The sequence below is a fragment of the Scatophagus argus genome, chromosome 9, assembly GCF_020382885.2.
Source record: "Scatophagus argus isolate fScaArg1 chromosome 9, fScaArg1.pri, whole genome shotgun sequence".
Classification (NCBI taxonomy): Eukaryota; Metazoa; Chordata; class Actinopteri; family Scatophagidae; genus Scatophagus; species Scatophagus argus.
In genome coordinates this window covers 22756134-22771036 of record NC_058501.1, presented here as the reverse complement: position 1 = coordinate 22771036, position 14903 = coordinate 22756134, and the positions used below count along the sequence as shown (strand labels likewise).

Here is a 14903-nt window from a genome sequence, read left to right as displayed (position 1 = left end):
CATTGAGGTGATTTTTTTTTTCAGTTATTTTGAGGGGATGTGGTGAGCTGAATTTTCTACTGAGCCAGTGAAATGCCGTAATTATCAGCCTCAGAGTTGTCATGAGAAGCACTAAAATCAACTAAAAGAACTTCAGGGTGCAGTACCCTCCACAGGGCATCAGTCACACGTAACTTTCCAATTTGATCCAGTCTGCACAAAATGTTAATGATACACTAAGAAGTCTGCATTTTTTGACAGAGTGATTTGTAATATTTTCACCGCACTCCCATTGATCAAACATGAATCAGCAAAATAATTGCACCTTTGGTCTAACAGATGCAAACAGGGCCTGAGTAAGGACGAGCCGAATGATATTATCGACCAACTGGAGGCCGGTGAGCCGAACGTCCACAAACCAAGAAACAGCAGAAAAGTCAATGTATGAATTAAATACTTTGTTCAACGATTCTCTCAGTTTGAATAACTGTGCTACCGCAGCACTTCCATGGAATATTTAAAGTAAATATAATCTCACTCACTGCGCAAACTGTACAAACTCTCCCATCTGTTCGGCCAAGCACCCACAAAGCGATAAAACACTTATTCTGTCTCTAACTCCAGCTCCCATGTTTCACTGCACACTGATTTCAGGTCAAATGGTCAAGTAAAAACAGAAACCCGGAATGAATCCAGTCTACTCTTGCCATTAGCTGACTTGACATAGCCTTTGTACCAACTGTGTGGTGATGTGTATATAATTATGCTCTTCATAACATCTGTATCTGTCATCATATCTCAGCTCAAACACACCTCCACACATACATTTAACGGTGAATTACCTGGTGAAAAAGACTTGCCTTCATAGTGTTAACTGGCTGTTAGAAATCTGCAAAGGGAGTACAGCATTGTTTTACTCTAAACAGGGAAAAAAGACTGTGACGTTTTGTTCTTTTGTTCTCTGAATAATACATGACATAATAAACTTGTTTTCTTCCAGTTTCTCCACACAGGAGTTGTTGTATTTTTGATGAAGACCGTTTGCAGCTTTGAAGGTCTTCACCAATTACATTTCCAAACATCATTTTAAATACAAATAATAAATATTTTAATATAGAACATGTGAACAGATCACAGCGGAACTTCAAGTAGATGGTCACATTTTTAACTATATCCTAGAAAGTACATTTATCTAATACAATGCTTTCAGAAGCAGACACATCATATAGACAGAAGTATCCAGACATACCTCTTTATGGGGCTGTCTCTCAGGGTTTGGGCTCGGCCCCCTGACCTCCAGTGAAGGGAAATCTTAATGTTTCAGCACACCAAGACATTTTGGACAATGCTATGCTTCCAACTTTGTGGCAACAGTTTGTTGAAGGCCCTTTTCTATTCCAGCATGACTGTGCCCCAGTGCACAAAGCAAAGCTCCATAAAGACATGGTTGGATGAGTTTGGTGTGGAAGAACTTGACTGGCCCACACAGAGCCCTGACCTCAACCCCATCCAACACCTTTGGGATGAACTGGAACGGAGATTGTGAGCCAGGACTTTTGGTCCAACATCAGTGTGTGACCTCACAAATGCTCTACTGCATGAATGGGCACAAATTCCCTGTGGGTGTGATGGTTAGGTGTCCCAATACTTTTGTGCCTATAAAGTATGTTTTGAAAGAAATGATGACTTCCACTCACAATATCTACTCAATGGTAATATATATATATATATATATATATATATAGCAATTATATTTTCTATGGTTTTATTTAGGCTGTTGGTTAAGGGAAGAAAAGCTCACATTAAGTGTGATATTTAACCACAATGTTTGGTATATTTACAGAAATGGTTCAAATTAATAAACATTACAATGAATTTGTAAAAAGCAAAAGCCAAAATGGAAATTAATCTGAAGGAGGGAATGTGAAACATCAAACACTTCTGCCTCAGTTCTGTCTGTCTACCATCTTCACTTCCGTAGCTGATCCACAAACCTGAACTTGTACCCTAACAGTGTTAGGGTACAACACGGCATCCATCTTTGATGCTCAGTTCCCCACAGGGATCGTGAACGTTTCATCTGATCTAATCCTGTACATTTGTTTCAACTTATGTTCCTGTTGGCCTGATTTACATGTAACTGCTATCGTATCACATGTGAGAGGTCCTCGGCGACGGCTCTGCTAGCGCCTTCGCTGAGGACCTCATTATGTCTAATACAAAACAGCTAAAACAAGATAACTGCAACCATATGACTGCCAATTCAAATTACTTCTGTCTTATAGGGGCCTCCTCTGATACCAAGACAAGGGAGTTTAAAAGCATTTAGACTGTTCAGAAATTATGTATGTGTGCATACTTTATATATTTTAAAAAACGAGACAAATGTAACACATTTCTTGACGTGTTAATCTCCTTTTAATTCAGTAACATAGTATGTTGTAGTGTGACTCTCACAGGAGCCATTTTCTGAATTAAGAGTACTTTGACTTTTGAAACGTTCAGTGCATTTTACTAAATAGTTACTCAAATTGTCATGGAGTAACCAAACAGTCTCCTGCAGAAACACTGGAGCTCTGTAGTGCCAGTTAAAAGCCCACACTGCAAATGTAAAACATGGGTTGCTGAGAGCTAGAGCCTTTATTGTCTGGATTAATAACCCCGTAGTCAAAGGTAATGGCTTACAGGAAACACTGTTCTTTTCTTCTGCCTTCTCAAGGCATCAATCCACCGAGTTCTGTGGAAACGCCTGAGGGGAAGCTTCGTCGTAAACTAGGAGGAATAAATTGTTCAATAACTGGCTCCAAACCAGCACTCCACGTGAAACTCCTTGTGTGTTTGTGTGTGTGTGTGTGTGTGAGAAATGTAAGTTAATTACAGTTATGCATATTTTCGGAGGATTTCTTCAAATGAAGAACAATAATAGATGAAATGATTGCCAAACATGCTGCACAGTCTCACCTCCGTGTAGGATGATTGTTCAGGGATCAATAAAACACATAAAGGCCCGGTGCAGCATGCTAAGCTTGCTTTGTTTACACAGAGAATTACTGGACCACTGATGTTTATTTTCACCGTGAAACTTATAGCTGGAGAATCTGACGGCGTGAGTGTGCTTGTCTGTAGAACGAGTGTTTGTAAAGTGTGAACGAGGACTGGTTCATCACTTTTAGACCTTGTGTCTCCTCGTAGTTTTGTGTCTCTCCCTCCCTTTCTCTCTCTCTCTCTCTGTATCTTTCTGCAGGTATCTCTCCATCCAGACCTTCATGTTGAACTGCATCCAGCCCTACAACCAACCCAATGTCTGCAGTTGACATCTGCCTGTCATTCTTCTGTGCACAGACTAACGGTGGGGTGGTTCCTGGCCACAGGAGTCCTGCTCGGGGTTTCCTCAGCATTTCACCATACAGCATTTCATTACAATTTCAGTCTTGTGAAATGTTAAAATCATATTGAGGTGGTATGGAAAGTGAAACTGAATGGATGAATGACATGAAAAATTTAAAATTTTTATGAGTTGAGATTTTGTTTTATTTGTCTTTTTAGTAATGTTGTTCTCATGTTGTTAACTGCTTTCCTGCCTGTACAACATCCACTGCACGTCTGCCCGTCCTGGGTGAGGGATCCCTCCTCTGTTGCTCACCCTGAGGTTTCTCCCATTTTTTCTTGTTAAAGGTTTTTCTGGGAGTTTATCCTTAGTCGATGTGAGGGTCGAAGGGCAGAGGATGTTGCTATGATGTTATGTGATGCCCTGTGAGACAAACTGCTTGTAAAAATGGGTTATACAAATAAAATAAAGTTGTCTGAATTTTGTCCACACTGTGCTGAGAATGGTGCCTTAGCCCCCAAACTTCACTTCCTTTTATAAAGTAAATGACATTCAAAGTGAATTTTAAGGAACACAAGATTCAAGCAAAATCTAATTTCTGCATTGCTGCATTGCTAAACAGTAACCATAACAAAAAGCACAAGAGAAAAGACCCACAGTTGCCCCAAAACTGATGCCAGAAATCTTGATTACCCAAACCAGAATAGTGCAAGTGCTGTGCTAAATGAAAGCCTAGCAGAGAAAATGATCAAGTGTGGGTAAAGAGAGGCGAAACATGAATGTTTTCTTGAAGAGTTTTCAGGCCTTGAATTCTTCAGAGCTTTGAAGGGGCCTTCTGGGGTCTGGAGCCCCGCGGCAGTTGCCCACTTTGCACGGCTGATAATCCAGCTCCATTGTATCTTTTATTCCCGCTCTTCACTGATTAGACATCTCAAAGCAGTTGTCAGGGGCTTAGAAATACAAGAAAATCTCAATTCCCTGATTGAAATCATGATACATAACGTTCCAGGAAACGTCTCTGTAAATAAATTAAAGCTGCTCCTCACTGTAAGGGAACGTCACACCTATTCTGTATTTATACATTCTTTACCTTTAATGGTGCTGTATTTCTCTGGGTGCTAATTTTTGTAGATTTTTTATTTTTTTTATGGCTGCAGCGTTACTTGGAAGCCTTTAGATGTCTTCTACATCATTACAAGCACATTCCCCTGTAATTCAAAGTAATATATTTGGTATTCTGGGAAACTTTGTGCTCTAGACTAGAATTAACAATTATGCTCTGGATTTGAACAATCCTGTTGGCACAACATGAGTTTGTAATAATCAACCCACCAAACGGTCTGCTGGGCTGAACTGGTCTGACCGCGACGCTGAGAGAACAGTGTTATAAACTGCACTCAGACACAGCAGTGCCTTGAGTTTAATGCTTATCATGTTCACAATTTGGTGTGTTACCATGCTAACATTTGCTAATGGGCACTAAATACAAAGTACAGCTGAGGCTGATGGGAAGGCCACAGGTTGAAAATGTGACCTGATGGGGGCGGTAAAGTTTATTTTCAGACCAGCACACCTGGCCAATCACTACAAAGTGCTTGCTGGATCATCAAAACAGTATGCAGAAACTGCTCGACCTGCACCTTTCAGGGAATTTTCTTGACTTTCCGAGACTGATGATTTGAGAATCCTTCGTCACGAAATGATTGGCCTGGTGTGCAGAGGTGTGAAATCAAACGGGACTTTTCTCTCAAGTTCTCTTTTTCATTTTGACAAGAGTCACTGTCACCTATTGAGTATACAACTAAAGGTTTTGCCTCTGAGCAGGCAGTGTATTGGGATTTTTCTGTGTATCTCTGGAAGTTGTTTTGGTTATAAAGGATTTTCCCACCGTGAGATCAAAATAAATTAATGATGATTTTTTTTTCTTCTTAAAAAAAGGTTTTTCATACTACTGCAGCCTTTGAAGCCAACCCAAGTTGGCAGGTATGGTGCATGGTGTCAGTTCAGATCTAGCTGAGCGCATAACACGCCACCCTCATTCTAATGAAGGTCTTCTGGATTACCCTCCACAGTCATTAGATCAGCATAATAAAGGGACATTGGCCAGTGTAAGAGGAGAAGGAGGTGGGGCGAGGGTCGGGTACTTGGTGTGATAGACAGCGACCTATAAGGCCTACACGTGAATGGGGGACGCTTCAGTGAATTCACTTCCTCAGTTTGTCCCTGGCAGGCCCCAAGGTCACGTCTGCTCGCTGCTGAGGAGGCTTTTGTGATGGAAATCCTGTGGATAAAGTTTAACCCCTAGAACAATCCAAAACCTGGCCCTCCATGTTCTCCAGTCCCCCCACTCGTCACCCCTGCGCCAATCCAGAAGCAATAGGCCGTGGCAGATCCTTGTTATGACCAGCCTGCAAGAATTGGATGGATAAGAGTTAAGTACGCTTGATAGGGGTGACACTGTTTCTCCTTAGGTTTGACACAGATGTTGCAGAGTGCAGCTGGGGAGAATCAGAGGGAAATAAGGAACGAAATCCACATGTAATCATGCTCACGAATGATCGGTTTGTGTGCGACTGACTTTTCAGCGAAAACACACAACTAAAGGAAAAAACAAGCATGTAATTTGTGATGAGATGAAATCTTCTTGGAGTCAAGATGACTGACTTAGGAGTACAACCGGGAACTGGAGACGGGCTAAAATCAGGCTCATACTGTGCCACATTACAGAGAAATTTAAAAAATGTTTTGAACCAGCCACCCATGGGAGGGTGAAGTTAAATATGGTCACTCCACAGTCTTCTCAGAATTCAGCTTGTTATACGCTTGCATGAAGCGTAAAATCAGTGTAGACAGCAAATATACCACTGTACACACTCAGTGCATCTTCATTATTCATATAAAAGTAAATCTGTTCCACGTCAGTTGGCTGGCTGTAATGATTTTCATGCCAAGAGCGCGATTCATCTGTTCTGCTGATTCACCATGATCTCATCCTCTGTTCAGCACAGCGGCGTGCAATCAGATTTCCAGGCTGTAAACTGTAAAGCTGACTGTTTACTGTCTAATGTTACATTTAAAAACTGAGGACGAGATCTGCTGTTAATGTCTCTGTGTGGCTGCACTTAGAGTGCTGCTACGCTAATGTCAGCACGCCAACATTTTCACAGAGAGAACGTTTGAGGGGAACTTCATCGATTTTACACATCGGAGCCTCTAAACAGGTCTTGGAGAGCGACGCTAAATTGGCGCAGTACCTTTAACATGGTGATTACGCAGACAAACCAGCCTATTGGACACATTTAAACTGATGGTGGAGCTTGATGAAAAAGTGATGGATGGATGGATTTGACATGAGGGAGCCATGGCAGACAGGTGACAAATTAAAGGAAAAAACAGAATAAAGTAAACGACCGCTAGACAGATGGATTCATACGGGACTCAGTGGGTCATTTAATGATCTGATGAGTAATGGAAATGATGTAAATCCCATGCTGTGGCCTTCACACCAATGGGAGTCATGTGTTAAACCAAACTCTTGATCATCATCATCATCGAAATGCCAAAACACCAAATGATGATGAGTTCAGATTCGCAGTGTAGGAGGCTCACAGTGGACCACATCTCACGCTAACTGAGGCACTTTAGTTTAATTTCTCACCTGTGTGTGTGCATGTCTGTGTTCAGAGTTCATGGGAAGTCATCCAGCAGAAGTTTCACTCAAACTTCTGCTGTCAGCCTAATCTAAAGAGCAAAAGTGAAGGGATCACCAAAACGAGTTGGATTAATCCTCTGAGCAGTATGAATGTCTGTACAAAATTTCATGGTAATCCATCCAGTGCCGGCAGACTTAGTTCAGTCTGGATCAAACCGGGTAAAAATAAAAGCTGAGAATAAAACAGTTGTCGCTTTCATGAATTCAGTTCAGCTCAGTTTAATTCCATTCATTGTTTTTTTTTTCTGCTGTGAAGGATGTAAGAGTCTCCCCCATCAATTTAATCAGAATAAAAATAAATCAGACTCCACCATAAACACCTGTTCCAGTTTTAAGTGTACGTGTGAGTGTGTTTGTGTGTGTGTGTGTGTGAGTCTGCTTTATAATCCTGTAAATGACACACCTGTGTTGTGTGTTGTATTCATAAGATAAGATAAGATAAGATGAGCTTTATTGATCCCGCAGCGGGGAAATGAACAATCCATTTTTATGAGTTTTTATGAGTTTCAGCCTGACTCCTATTTCTCTCTGCACCCTCATATGTGTGCACGTGTGTGTGTGTGTGTGTGTGTGTGTGTGTGTGTCACTTCCTGATTTGAACACAAGGTGGGGCTGTGAGACCTGTGCTAACCACCAGCCCTTCGTTTCCACGCTTCTCATCTCTCTGTGTACTTGTTCACCATGTTGGTGCCGCTGTCATCTTAATGTCACGGCGGTGGAGTGAAGAAGGCATGACGGTGCCGGAAGATGGTGTGTGTGTGTGTGTGTGTGTGTGTGTGTGTGTGTGTGGATTCCTGGAGGTCTTATTCTATGGTGCCATATCAGGGCCAAACTTGAAAGTTGTACTTGAAAGTTGAAATTTCGATTTTGAACTTTGAAAAATACAACGTTGTACTCGAATTAAAAATACGTGTATTGAAAGTTTTACTCAGTTCTGAAATTATTTTGAATAAATTATCTATGTTTAGTTTTCACTTTCATATGCATTTCAGTGATTGAGGTCTTATTTTTTCAGTTGCAGATTTCGTGTTTTCAAATTCACCTTCTTCCTTTAAAGTTTCAAATCTTGTTTTTTCAGGTTTCAGATCTTTAGTTCACTTTCATCTTCAACTCATCTTTTCAGTTTCAAACTTGTGGCCCGGATGTGGCGTGGGGGGCGTGGCATCAGCTTAGAGGGGCGTGCAATCATGAGTGACAGCATATCAGAGAAGGCTGAGGACCTTCCTCTGTCACGTTGCCTTCAGTGAACATCGGTACTGTGATAAATATCACTGCACACTTTACTTACACAATGTTCACATTATGGGCAGTGAAAAACTGACGCCATTAATAAAGTTCCGCTTAGCAAGCCGTTTTAAACCGAGCTTGGCACCAACCGCGGCATAAGAGCAATAAACTATGTCTGATTGTGCAGTTCAACAGCCACAACATTAACGTTTGACGTTTCCCACTTTCCACATGCAACTGTGAACGCCTCAAAGTATCAGCTAGCAGTGGTGCCGGCGCCCCAGGGTCAGCCGGCAGGCTGAAATGTCGGGGCCGACTGAATGCCGGCATTTTTGAGTACATTCTCTGAGAAGTTATCCCAAGTGTTATAATAATGAGTCGTCTTTGTAACATAGGGGCAAACCTTAAGGGGAACTGGCTAAAGCTGGAAGTAAAGCATAGGACTAGCGGTAGCACTAGCAGAGTGTACGTTAGCCGACACATTCGGATACTGGCCTGTGTGTTGTATTATTGTCCGGCAGATGAACACATCAAAAGGCCAAAATGTCCAGTGGAAAACATGGCAGATAAATACATGTTCACATGTCCACACTTGAAAAGATACCCGGGACCTTACTGCTCCATGATAAGGACTGATAGGAACAAAAATCTTAAGAATCGGCGAATTATTGATCGAGAACAGGGTACTTGGCAATCGCAACCAGAGTCCATTAACAAAAACAGTAATTTTACTGAGTAGAACACAGGAGTTCCAGGAGTACCCCTGTCTCGACCAAAATTAGTCCCCCTTTCAGTTGCTCCTAGAATAAACAGACACAGCTTGAATTATTGTACAGGCTTGATTAAATGATTTAGGCTGACTTAAATCCAGACTCCATTGACTAAAACAGTAATTTAACAGAGCAGAACTGAGGAGCTGGTGGTACACCACTGCCTCGGTGACAGCAACATGTGTGAGTTTCCGGGGATGATAAAATGTTTCAATCACAGCGCTTTAAATTACCTGCCTTCCATTTCCACTTTATTTTCTCCTTTACAAGCATACATTCTTCCCTTGCATGCATATCATATTTATAATGTTAGACGTTTACATTGCATGCATGCGCATAAGAACAAAATGTGTGAATGCGTGAGTGAAAATATGAATATGAGAGCAAAAATGTATGAATGTATTGCTTAAAAACAGATGAATATGATAATAAAAATGTAGGTGTAAGAACAGAAATACATGAGAGGAGAATGTGTGTGTGTGTGTGTGAGGGCCACAATGAAATATGGCTTTTACTGCCCTTCATAAGTTTTGATTCCTTGATGTGCCCACACGCATGCTGCATGTGTTATCAAATGAAAATATATGGCATAATGAAACCTGAAAAATATAAAACTTGAATAAACCTTTCCATGTTAAGACTGACTCTCTGAGAGTCTTGTATCCCGCCACTTTGAGCTTAGACATTCTGTCATATGTGGTTTTCATTTCTATCTGCTGTACTAAAGGTAAAATGGAATGGCTATCACTTCAATTCGTCCCTCTCAAGGTTAGTTTCTGCTCATTGCACAGCATAAATATAAGTAGTAAAATGTGTGTGAGGCCCATCATTTTTCCCTTGACACTGTGTCTAATATGTAAAAGGAGTGACAGCAGGATGACCCATAACCACAGCATACTGAGCACTTCAGTCTTACATAAACAGATCGAAGTGGATGAGAACCTTTACAAAAAGACATCTTCTTTTGAATGAGGGTTGAGAGTGTTTTCACATAAGTGCTCTTTTATTAATTTTATTTTTACAATGGCACTATTCTTTTCAAGATCCTTCTACTCATTTGTATCTCCAGTCAGACATTCTGAAAAATTTTCTTTTCACAGGAGTTTTTTGCAAGGGAGCCGTTCTTCTTTATTTAAGAAATTGATGGAAAATTCTGTAATACAGAAACTGGAAGAAACTTCAAAGGGACATGTGATTTTCAGAATCTCATTATGTAAGTTTTTCTGAGGAACACATATGCTTGTTGGAGACGAATGTATGCCTGTGTGAGATAAAATATAGTGGAAATGGAAGGCAGGTAATTTAACGCTCTGTCAATGTGATATAGTTCACAAAGGGTCACGTTCAGGTCTTCGTTTGCATGGAGTGGAGAGATGAGCAGCGAGTACTGCAGCAAGCTATTGGGATAATAAGAACAATTTTATCATCCCTGGAAACTGTCACGTTACTGTCCCCGAGGTACTGCTGTACCACCAGCTCCTCTGTTCTGCTCGGTTAAATTACTGTTTTAGTCAAATCGAGGCTGGATTTAAATCAACTTAAATCATTTAATGAAGGCAGAACAGTAAGTCTAATTGTGTTCCTTTTCACATTTGATGACGTCACATTGTGTGTTCCCTATGGCCGGTTAGCTCAGTTGGTTAGAGCGTGGTGCTAATAACGCCAAGGTCGCGGGTTCGATCCCCGTACGGGCCATGTGTGATTTTGCTGTAAAGTAACACGTTCCACCTGAGCCCAATGACAATGTGCCTTTAAATTGATATTGGGAACGTCTTAGCAAACAGTTTCTTTAAACACCCCCATCAGTTAAGGATGAATATTATCATTCAGTGTGGTTGTAGGACCACCTGGCGAATGTAAGTTGAAGCCGAAATAGCTCAGTTGGGAGAGCGTCAGACTGAAGATCTGAAGGTCCCTGGTTCAATCCCGGGTTTCGGCAGAAGTTTATTCTGGTTTGCCTCAAACAGAGTATTGTCCAGTTTTGGCAGACAAATATATACACTTAGTTATGGCACTGCCAGTTAAGGAGCTGCCCAGTGCCATCAGATTCCGTACAAAGGTTTATGGCAATCCATCAAGTAGTTGTTGAGTTATTTTAGTCTGGACCAAAGCATCATACCCTTCTTTCCTTAAATCAAGGATTTTCTGCTCCTATCAATCCTTTACATGGGACAGTAAGGTCCTGGTTATCCTTTCAGGTGTGAACATGTTTTAGTTGTTGCACAATAACCTATTTATCTGGCATGTTTTCCACCGGACATTTTAGCCGTTTAAAGTGTTCGTCCGCCGGACAACAATGCATCACACTGGCCAGTAGCCGCATGTGCCGGCTAATGTTCTGCTAGTGCTATGCTTAACTTCCAGCTTTAGCCAGTTCCCCTTAAGGTGTGCCCCTATGTTACAAAGACTACTCATCATCATAACACTAATACCTCACAGATTGAAATATATGTAAAAGTGAAAACTAAATGTAGATAATCTATTCCAAAGAATTTCAGAACTGAATAAAAATGTTGCACTTTTCAAAGTTCAAAATAGAAATTTCAACTTTCAAGTTAAAATCATTTTTTCAAATTAATGAAACTTTTGGCCCTGATATGGCTCCATATTGTTCTCCCTCCCCGGTCCAGGGCTAGCAGCACTTAAGTTTTGGATGGGACTGTTGCTTTCTGACCAGACAAACCACAGCTCGCCAAGGTCACTCCAACCCATAATCTTTCTATTCAAAGTATGACGGGCTTCCCAGTGAAGAATGGGGAGGACGGGCTGTGCAAGAGTTTCCCCTTCAGTCTCTTAAGCATGGAAAAATGAACTCCCGGCCCAGAATCGTTTGACGCTCAGTCATCCTTTGAGGCTTTAAATTGTTTTACCAGGCGTAATTGCACTCCTGATGTGTCACAGAAAGGCATTTAGTCTGAAGGATGTTTTATTGCTTTTCTTTGATAGTATCGAGTCCTTACAATTTGCTTTAAGTTGGTTTGACAGGCGATTTTGACTGGAAGGAAGGAGGAAAAGAGGTTACTTGTCAGATAATGACCCGGAAAGGGACAACAACAACAAAAAAGGTTAAAACATCTGGTCTAGTCTGACTCTGTCTGTTTCACTGTACATGACCTCAGACCACAAGGGGGGCGGGGCTGCACTGCAGGCAACACGGTTCAGGTACTTCCCAGTGAATACAGCTGGACACCAGACTGGGACTGGGACACTGAAAACACAGAGATCGGTGGACTGGACACCGAGATCGGTGGAGGAGGCCCGGATGACAAGGCACATAGTACGGAGGTGACTTACACCTGATGGGGATCATAACTCCGGTGACAAGAAGATCCAGCAGATGGGAACAGGAGACAGCTGAAGCAGCAGAGGAGTGAGAGGGATTTGGGCATCAGGAGCGAGTGAAAGTGGCATGTAGAAATGGAATATGCACCTTTAGATGGAGATTAATCCCTTTGGAGAAAAACATTCAAATCATCACAACTGGAGACGTGGTTTTTCCAGTGAAACCGACTTCATCCAAGGGTGCAGGGGAGCTCTTTATGACTGTCTTGTTCTATTTCAGGGTCAACCATGTGAAACTCACTTCTCAACAGGAGCTGGACATGTTCCAGTTCTGCCTGACTCAGAGCTGAAGACTTTGCCACAGTGCAAAAATTAGAAAATAGTTCCTTTAGTGGAGTTAAGGGGTTTGTGTTGCCATTATCACAAGTGAAACATATGCTTTTTACTTTTCCCTCTTTTCCCTGCAGCTCTATTAGCAAAATAAATAATGTCTTTTCTGTTTCTTCACCTTCAGGCATCCAGGGAGCAGGTTTATGGAGCATGCATGCTGTTTTTCATCAGCAACCTGGTTTTTATTCATGTACTTAACGTGCTACCGCAACTGGGGGTTCCCCGGTGCTGGTGGCCCAGATACTGGAGCAGCTGGGTGTTGGATTCAAACCTGCGACCCTGTCCTTCCAGTCCAGCAAAAACATCTGTTGTGTCACGTCTCAGCAATTAAGTCTCATATTCAGCCTTCAAAGGGGATTTTTACAGAAACAAGCAGTTAAGAGTTCAGCCAAAGTTCATCCAGACAGAACACTTGTCATATGCATCCTCTTAACACCAATGCATATATCCTGTGCTGTTTTCCGAGGATCGGCTTTTGGCGTTCCCACGACTCTAACCCATCTGATTTAAGCATTGCACTGTCGATATCAGACTATAAAACTGATCTTTACTGCTCTCAGCTGACATTTCACTGCTTCCTTGACACTCTTTGCTTGTTTTCCTCAGAGTCCGTCCAAAAAAAGTGACTCAGCTCTAAATCCTGTCCTGTCAGCTCCACAGGGATCCTGCATGAGGTCACACCCATTCAGTCATCCACAGAGGGAAGCTTCTCCACCAAAACACATCCCTGAGTGTTTGGGCTCAAATGGCTCCACATCTGCTGAACATTCATGTAAGACATAGAAAAAAAAGAAACAGTATGTTTTTGTATACCCCTTGGAGACACTAGACTCTTGCAGACCTGTAGATTGACACTTGAAATCCCCTAAAAGGCTCCAGAGCAAGATTTTAAGGGGCAATATCTTTTAAAACCTCAGTATTCAAACTGCAAAACATTTCTTCGCAGTATGAATACAGAAAAGCACTGCTGGGGTGTGTCGTTCCTGGTGTCTGAGTTACTCTCTCGTGTATTTATTAGACTAAAGAAGTGAAGATAGGTTGTGGAAAGCTGCTCACACGAATCCTCCCAGCTGGAGCTACCGGGCAGTCGGTGTAGTCAGGCGCTGGACGCTCATGTATTTTGGGAATGGGCTTTTGGGTTGGATACTTTAAAAATCTTGCTGGCCTCTCCAGTGCGACTCCAGTTTTGCTACAACAGGTGAACTTTTTGCAATGTGTTCTTATCTATACTGTAGACCGGCAAGTTTCTAATTCCCTGTACCTTGACATGTTTCAACCACTGTATGAAAAAGAAAAACTTGTTAATCTAGAAATCTTTATACAGTCATGAAATAAGATCTTTTATAAGATCTCAGTAAACCTTTTGGACTATACATGTACCTATGCACATGTACGAAACTACATGAACATGCGTATCCATACGTATACACCGATCAGCCACTGCAGTAAAACCACCTGCTTGATATTCTGTAGGGGTCCTGTGCATTGAGGGTGGGGCCTCCAGGTGGGAGGTGCATCCCAACAGATTCTGGATCAGGATGGGATCTGGGGAGTCTGCAGGCTGTTGATGTGATCCTCGAGACGTTCCTGAGCTGTTTTTCGAAATGCGATGCGCCGATCGTCCAGCTGGAGGGGAGGCTGCTGCTGATGGGAAGAGCTGTTGTCACTGGGGGGAGTTCGTTTGGTCTTCAGGATTTTGGTGGGTGGTGTGTGTCAAAGAACATCCTCATGATTGCCAGAAGCCAAGACTGGACTGTAAACAGATGATAAATGTTATTCCCTTCGCCTGTCAGTGGTGTTAATGTCGAATTCTTTGACTTTATTCCTAAAGTCTCTACAAGTTGCAAAATGAGTAAAGCAGTTAAATCTCACTTTCCAGGTGTACTTATTTTAACTTACTTTTTACAATAACAAATTGTGTGACTGGGATGATTAGCTCGGGTGGACTACAGTGTTATTTCTGACACAGCACGCCGCTTTACCTCAACCACCTTATTTGTCATTTTAAAATTCCCCTTCAAATGCATTTCCAACTGTGACTCTTCAATAGACTCCTTTCATCCCTAAAGTTGGGCTAAACTTTAAGTTGAGTGCAGAAGTGCGTCACTTTTTATTTCTAGTAACCCAGTTTTGTTTTTATTTCCACCCCAGTACGGGACACAAGGTGTGCACAGCTTGGCTGCAATGAGGTTATAATCAATCAGAGTCTATTCAA

General features: G+C 41.8%; 2 non-coding genes across 2 annotated transcripts; both read left to right on the top strand.

Annotated features, from left to right (window-relative positions):
* Positions 1–10637: 10637 nt before the first annotated feature.
* On the top strand, positions 10638–10711 carry trnai-aau. The gene has a single exon. It is a non-coding gene; the product is annotated as a tRNA-Ile (tRNA).
* Positions 10712–10882: 171 nt separating this feature from the next.
* Positions 10883–10955, top strand: trnaf-gaa. The gene has a single exon. It is a non-coding gene; the product is annotated as a tRNA-Phe (tRNA).
* Positions 10956–14903: the final 3948 nt, after the last annotated feature.